The following is an 8,607-nucleotide window of genomic DNA, read 5'->3' on the forward strand; positions in this document are numbered from 1 at the left end:
TATTGGTATAATGCTCCAATTATCATCTTGTGCAACAACCAACAACAAGTGATGCTCATATCTCTCGTACATGAATGTAACATTAATTTAGGCAAGTGACTTACAATATCAGAATGCATCAATGCATAGATTGAATGTCCAAAAAAGATGATTGAAAGTTCTTTTGCCTTGGATGATTCGATCTCCATGATATGTAGGCTTTATTTGCAAATCGAATACGGTACTTGGGACATATTAGTTCAGTACGCTCAACTAATGCCACAGATTATTATATGATTTATCCTACTCGTTATGCAGTTTTTTCATTATCTTCTGTTTTGCAACTCATGCTTTGTAGTAAGACACAATGTAATAATACTCAGTGCAAATATTAGCAACCGAAACCAAAATGAGAATCTTAGAATTTGCTTTCGCCAAAGGTAAGACAATATAAGAGATAATGTCAGAATCTAATTTCGAATGATCCCATGACATACCTCCAACAACACAAGTATATGGAGCGTCATATTTATTTACCATTTATGGTCTCGTCTTCTTCATCGATGCCCTGATTTTCCGAAAACATCTATTGTCACGCTTTGTACACTTCATCTAATATTTTCCTGCTCACAATTTTTAACATGAAAATTGACTCCATACTTTATATTATATTGCTTTACTGCAACAATAACATCTTTGGAGGAAAACTTCGCTCCAACTTGTAAATTACCAAAATTGGTAGAAAAACTTGTATGGCCCGATCTTCTATGAAACAATTCTAAAAATTCTACCTTATGTTGAGCATCAATGTCAACAATAAGCATGTGGGGTGGAGGTTCATACGCTGTAAAATATGGTTTAGTAAGAATGGTCTCTGGTTCAAAAATAATGTAATTTTTGAATCATCATAGTCAGAGTCCTAAACTAGATCATTATCGGTTTTATCACTTTTACTTCCTCTTTGTTATAATGTACCAGAATAGATGTCCCTTCACAAGTGCCAATGGTAATGAGAACATCATATATTTTCTACAACCCTCCATTAAAACCAATATTACTTACAAATGTCCTCTCATATAACTTTATGGCTCACCCGCATAAGGGTTTCCAACATAGGACATCAACATATTGATGTCGAAATCAAAGGTGCTTATAGTATGTCGTGTCGGGATCTTCGTGTTCGGGTTACAACTAACTTTGATGGTACACCAAAGTTGCAACCGAAGGCTTCAATCGAGGAATATCTTCCCATTGGTGATTCCGGCATTCCCTAATACGAGCTTTTCAACAATGCTGTGAAACTATCGCACAACCGTGTTGTTGGATTTTTTGCTTCTTATTCCTAGCCAAAACCTTAAGCGTATTAATTGGAATTGTTGATGAACTCGGACCATCTTCCTCTACATCGACAAATTGGGCATATAACTTTACTACAACGTTCCCAGTTGAGCAATGCACATTAAGCATTAACTCGACATTCGTGTTGCCATTTAGCTTAAATGTATCATATCATACAAGGATCATTGACATTAGGTATCTATATTTCAAGCTTGAAATTCTCCTCTAGATTGAATCCGAGGCTTTTCTTCTAATTATTGATGGAAGTTTGTTCAATTTGATACTTTTGTTGAAAGCTAAATCTGTAGATTGGGCAAAAACAAAAATGACTTCGATGTCAATGTAAAAAGTTTGATCGTTGTAGTTAATTTTAATTTTTTACTCATCTTTGCCAAAAAAAAAATAAAATTGTTTCACATATTTAATAAAAAATAAAAATGATAATATTATAGAAAAAACAAATAATTATTAACCAAATTTAAGCAAGATAACAACGTCAAATAATTATTTACTTACTTGAACTAATTTAGTTTGTTAGGTTGATTTTCCAACTTTCGCTGCAACAAATATGACCTTTGTTTAAGCAAATTAATAAAACAATTTAAAATATTTAATATCAACAGCCTTCTTCTCAACATGCAAATCTTTTGCTTGAAATTTAACTTTGGAACCCTTGCCAGATCATCTTCATTTTATACGAAAACTCTACCACATAATATGAAACATTTTTCAAAATGTTTGAAAAGATCGGATATGACTACACAAATAATAAAAAAAAGTTTCTAACGAGTAGCCTTTTTTTTAAAAATTCAGCCTAGAATTCCCAACATCCATTTTACATGAAGACTTTGTCATCTGATGGAAGAGACAAAACGAGTTTAAGAAAAACTTAAAACTGACAAGTTATCTCAGGATTATCAGGATTAAAATCATTAAAATTTTAATATGACAGTCGTATGTTTTCCTTTTTTTTTTATCTAATAGCCCTAATTAAACCTAATGTTACTTACTTGACAGATGCTCACAGAAACGAAGACGCATCCAGTAACACGTACTTACACCACCTATATACTGATACTCCCAAAATTGATCTATTTTCTTAAATTTCTTAAAAATCGGCCCAATTCCCTAAATGGTTTCTATTTCATTGTCGTGTACTATAAAAAAGTTATACATCTTAAAATATTTGTTAGGTAATCACTTTGACCATAAGTAAATATGGCGTCGCCCATTGTAAAGCCTTTGCTGCGGACATCATATGGTGACATTAAAACCTACTTCCAATGGAAGAAAAAAAAGGGACCTTTAAATAAAGACTCGAGAACCCTGAGGAGGAGCCTATAAATAACCCATCCATAAAAGGATTGTTACTGAAACCTCTGTCTACGACTTTCGGCACAACCGGTATGAACTGTTATTGAAACCCAAGTCTTATGTAAACAATATCAATAAAAGAATTTTGTATTTAGGTATATAATTTTTTTTATATACATAATAGAGGAAAACAACAATGGCTACTGCCTAATTATCCATGTAAATCAGACTTAGCTTTTTTCTGGAGGTTCATTGAAGAAATGGTATCCAAGCTCCCTTGTTTTCGCATTATTAGACAATGGATCGGCTACATCATTTGCCTCCCGATAAACATGCTCTAGACAAACATCATCTGAAGAAGACTCTGGATTCCTTTGACCAATAATCTCGAAAATTAGTTGTCAAATTTAAGTAAAATTTTGATCTCCATAACTTTAGGCAACAAAACAACAGGCTCCTAAGGCCCAATTTCAGATAACACAATCTGAAAAAAGAAAAAACTTGAGATATGGGCTTTTTTTATCTCCATTTCGATAGGGTTTAAGATTTGCTTCATTAATGAGAAAATATGAAATGGACCAAACTGAGCCACACAAGGGTTTAGAAGTACAGAAAATTTATTTGAAAAATAAAATATAGAAAAATATTAAAATTTATGAAAACGTATAGAAAAATTTTAAATTTTATAAAAATATAAAAATTACTAAAATTTATTATAAAATATAGAAAATACAGAAAATATTAAAAATAAAAATTTATCAAAAATATAAAATATAAAATATTATTAAATTTTATTATCAATTATTATAAATGATAAAAATATATATATAGAAATTTATTAAAAATAGAAAAAGATAATTTTAAAAATATAGAAAACTCTTTAAAAATTAAAATTATTATAAATTTATCATAAAAGATAAAAATATAGAAAATTTATTAAAAATTATATAAAAAGAAAGAAATTATAAATTTTTGGCAGCATCGTGATAGTGGCGAATGACCATTATACTCTAGGGGAGTAATCAGAAATTTTTTTTATGAGAGATCAAAATTAAATTATAAATTCTGAGGTACTCAAAGTGCAAATTTACTATTATATGATATTTTACCATTTCGGGCCAAGGTGCTGAGTGCTTACCCTCGGCCACCACCAGCATATCCCATACTCAACATGCATCTACACAAAATTTTCATAGCTTGTGGGATAATAATTTATCGACCAAGGTTAAACTGGTGGCATGGTGAAGGTTCAACAGTTACTTACCGACCTATGCCGACGCCGTCATGTCCCAGTTTCAGAAGGATGCCCTCTGCATGCTGTTGGAGACTTGGTGATCCTGTTTTGGAGCACATCGACATTGTCCACAGAGAGAGATTCAAAAGAGCGTTAGTGACTAAATATGTGGGCAATAAGGGGATCTGAAAAACAAGCAATCAACAGCCATTTTTACCTTTGCCGAAACTGATGCTGCGACAGCACCTTAGCCTTGGTGCATGTGGGTCGAAGATGGTCCCTTCCTTGTTGAAGCCTATGACTCAAAGTTCTTCTTGGTTGCCTTGGGTTCCATTTCCTCTATCCGATGGTTACTTTCAGCTGTTCTTTTAGTGGGTTTAGATGGGCAATAATTGCTGCCGTATGAATAATTTATTATTATTACATGCATTAATGGCAGCAGCCAATTATTTACCAAATAATAAGAATATCGGTCAAACATCAAAGAAAATGAACCAAAAGAAAATCATCAAAGAACGACATATGAAAGAGACATACTACTTGTAGAGGGGTCGATTTCTCTTTTTTTTTTTAGGTTTACATAGTGTTTCTTCATTTGAAGTTGATATAACTCTTAATAAATTAAGTACTTAAGAGGATTTGATGTTAGAATCGTTAAAATATTATACAAAATTTAATAAATCGGGATCTCTCATATAAAATCATCAAGAATAGATCATAAATAAAACTAGATACGAAGCGTGCACGAACATCGATTCATTGAAATTTGTTTAGATCTTACAATTTTTTATCTTCGAAAAAATATAATAGATAACCCTATTTCTTGGGAACCATTACCTCTCTAAATAACGATTATTAAATCAATTTTTGGTTAATTTGGCCCTCATCAAATTATAAATACAACTTATGGCATCTAAATATTATTTCCATAACACTTTAATACATATGACACTTATAACATAATTGGTCATTTAATCTTGTATCACACTTTATAATAGCATTATACATTATACATATGTGCTCATAATTGAAGATTTTAATCCAACATGTGAGGTATCCGTTGGTCACCTATCAAAAGGACGTGAACATCTGCAAATAGTAGGATTTGAGCTCATAGCACTTTCACTTTGTGAACCTTGTCTCAAGCATTAGTGTTTCATGTCAGAATCGAGAGACCAAACCCTGACTCGACTTGACCGAGGACAATACCAACTCATTAAGAAATTCATCTACTCCAAAACAAATAACACTTCACAAACTTGTTCAAGACAATTTATGGACAAATAGTGTCATAAAAATCACAATTTAAGAATTAATTAAGATATTGGGCGAAAATATAATTTTTTCCATACAATCTTTTTCTGTTTTCCTTTACTATATTTTGTAAGTTATCATTCAAAATCAATAAAGAGTTTATAGTTAGCTTTGACCTTATATTAAAAAAACAATATTTTTATTAAATCTATACAAATAAATAACATGTAAGTTATGTATATATATGATATATTTTAGGGTAAACAATTAAAATAGTCACTTTTGTTTACCTTAAGTTATATTTTAGTTATTTATGTTTGAAATGTTACGTTTTAGTCACTTACGTTATCGCATTATAACATTTTAGTCACTGAGCCGTTAATTGTCGTTAATGTTGTAATGGTAAGCTGACGTGACACGTTAAATCATCATTTCAAACAAAAAAATTATACAATCGGTTCCTATATCTTTTTCGTTTTGAGCAATTTAATTTTTTCTTTTATATTCTTTTAACTTCTTTTTTATTTTTCATTTCTTCTATTTCTCCCTCTGTTTTCCTCCCTTCTCCATTTCTTTTAACATAGCTTTTTTATGTTTTTCATTTGTTAAAACTAGTCCCTATACTTTTATTTTTTTGAGTGAGGCGAGCTTGTAAACTAGTTTTAACAAATAGAAAACATAGAAAAGCTACATTAAAATAAATTATGAATGGAGGAAAACAGAGGGACAAGCAGAAGAGAATAGGAAAGTTAAAAGAACATAAAAGAAAAAAAAAGCCAAATTGCTCAAAATGAAAATATATAAGGACCCATTTTAGAATTTAACCTAAATTTTTTGTTTGAAATGATGATTTAACATGCCAGTCAGTTTACGGTTACACTATTAACAAAAATTAACGGTTTAGTAGCTAAAATGTTACAACACGATAACGTAAGTGACTAAAACGTAATATTTTAAACATAAGTGACTAAACTATAACTTGAGGCAAACAAAAATGACTATTTTAATAGTTTACCCTATATTTTAATTTATTAGTTTGATAATTCTTAATTGTGTTAAAAAAATCAAGAATTAAAACCGATAATGTTCAAACATTTCAAAGGTCATTTGTCAACGGTAAAAGTCAACCACAAAAATGATGGCTGGCTATGTGAAAAAAAAAGGAGCAGTCAACATAATATTTTTAAGATGCTTCGAAGAAGAAGGTAGGGCGGAGTTCAACAGCCGCCTTTAGATTCGAAGGCTTGATTTTTATATTAATATTAGCTTTATTTTTAATAAAATGATTTTATTTTATAGTTTTTAAATATATTTTTATAATTAATAATTATATTATTTTTATAACATAAAAACAATCTAGGGTAAATATTTATTTTAGTACCTAAGCTTTGCTTCATGATTCAAATTGGTGTCTAAGGCTTTTTTAGGTCCAAATAGATATATGAACTTGGCTTTTTGATTTAAATTGGTACTCTTCTTGTCGAAATTAGTAGTTAGTTATTTGAAGTAATTTAAACTATGAAGGCAAGTTCAGGTACTTAATTGGGTAAAAAATAGTTTAGATACCAAATTAAACATTGATGCTAAGTTTAGATACCTAATTGAAAAAAAATATTAAGTACCAATATGAACTTTGAAGATAATTCAGGTACCAAAATGTATAAATACCCTAAATACTGATTTAATTTGAATAATCTTAATTTTATTGGAATTGTGTAATATTCAATGGAGAACGTCAGCCATGAATTCAGTATTTCCAACCTGCCGCATTTTTTTATTTTTATTAATCTGTTGGGTTGGTGGGCTGACTGGTGAATGGTGATGATGCTACACGTCTCAATCTTCAAGTGGGCCAATGACACTATTTATTATTATTAATCTTATCTATATATGACATGTTTTTACGCATTTATTTTATACACTCTTCTCGCAATATTATCAATGATATTTTTTATTTAATAATATTTTAGTAATTTTTTCTATGTTATTGACATATAATTTAGACGACTTTTTTTATCCCGAGTCCTAAACCAAGAATTCTTAACCCTGAATTGTGATCCCCGACCCTCAAATCATGAATCGTGGATTTTAAACCTCGAATCTCGAATCCTAAATCCTAAACCTCAAACCCGAACTAAGAATCTTGAACCCTAAATTCTAGGCATCAAACCTAGAATCTCGAAACCCAGATCGCGAGTCTCGATCGCAAACTCTAAGCCTTAAAATTGACCTCAAACCTCAAGCATTGAACCTTAAACTTTGAGGTTTGTGTTCGAGGTTCATGATTCAATGTTAGAGTTCACAGTTCAAAAATTTGGGTTTGGGGTTCAGAGGAAAAAAATTAGCAAAACTATGTGCTAATGACATGAAAAAATTGTTGAAATGTCAGTAAATAATTAGAATGGAACAATTAATGATGTGGTAAGAAAAGTTTATAAAATAATTTCTCCATATTCAACATAGATGAATAATATAATGGATAATTATATATTTAAACATATTTAATATAACATATATCTTATTTTAAAATTTTGACTCATTTAATAATTTTTTCTTAGTTGAATAAAAAGTATTTTAATATTATTTAAACAATAAAGAAATTATTAAATTGGGTTTATTCATGACTGCATTTGAAATAAAGAAAAGATTGGATTGTAATTCAATCGGGCATGATACAAGATAGTTACCACGATTAATTAATATAATATGCACATCCTCTATTTTATATACTATCAACCTTCTCTATAACAATTTCATTTATCTGCTAATATTTTACCTATGACAACACACTATTATAGAGAGTCATTTGTTGTAAAGTTATCATAGAATTCATATTGTGAAATTCTATCAAATTAAGAAAATGAGAATTATATTCAAAAAAGAAAAAGTGGAACTACGATTGTTACATCAAGTATTGTGTCGGAAATGGAAGATTCTTATTGGGCATATCCCAAGAACTCTTGATGGTGTTGCAGATCACATGACTGAATGTGCTGATACAGATAGTTCTATGATACATTTATTTAGAGCCCCACCAACTTTGGTTATGAGCTTGTTGGGAAGAGATCACAATGGATCTATTTCCTCTTAATTATGGCTTATCTATTATAATTGCTTAATGCTGTCATTTTCTACCAAAAGAAAAAATGGGAAGCAAATCAACAAAATTAAAATACGTACATCGGGTGCATGCATCATTACGTCTTTTATTTTACATTCTTTCACTTGACTAATTACGGAGTTCATAAATCTAACAAGTCCAATTAATTAGTATTAGTTATCAAATTAAAGTAATTAATTTATCATGAGTTACTAAATTCAAGTAATCAATTTATAAGTTTATGATATTCCATTTTCGTAATAAAATATTTAACTAGGAAACTTAATAGTCTATGAAATTAATTTCTTTTAATTCCACTCATTGAATATTATTTTATTTAATAAAAATATTAATATATTTTTCATATAAAATTTAAGTACTTTATTGA

At 29.8% G+C, this 8,607-nt stretch overlaps 1 long non-coding RNA gene across 2 annotated transcripts; it reads right to left on the reverse strand.

Annotated features, from left to right (window-relative positions):
- Positions 1-2,748: 2,748 nt before the first annotated feature.
- Positions 2,749-4,225, reverse strand: LOC105795100 (uncharacterized). Of its 2 annotated transcripts, XR_008194110.1 has the most exons (4): positions 4,083-4,225; positions 3,896-3,968; positions 3,741-3,808; positions 2,749-3,003 (listed from the first exon to the last, which is right to left on the reverse strand). It is a non-coding gene; the product is annotated as an uncharacterized LOC105795100 (long non-coding RNA). The 2 variants fall into 2 exon arrangements; XR_008194109.1 differs by lacking the exon at positions 2,749-3,003 and having other exon boundaries at positions 3,569-3,808.
- Positions 4,226-8,607: the final 4,382 nt, after the last annotated feature.

The sequence above is a fragment of the Gossypium raimondii genome, chromosome 3 (assembly GCF_025698545.1).
Source record: "Gossypium raimondii isolate GPD5lz chromosome 3, ASM2569854v1, whole genome shotgun sequence".
Classification (NCBI taxonomy): Eukaryota; Viridiplantae; Streptophyta; class Magnoliopsida; order Malvales; family Malvaceae; genus Gossypium; species Gossypium raimondii.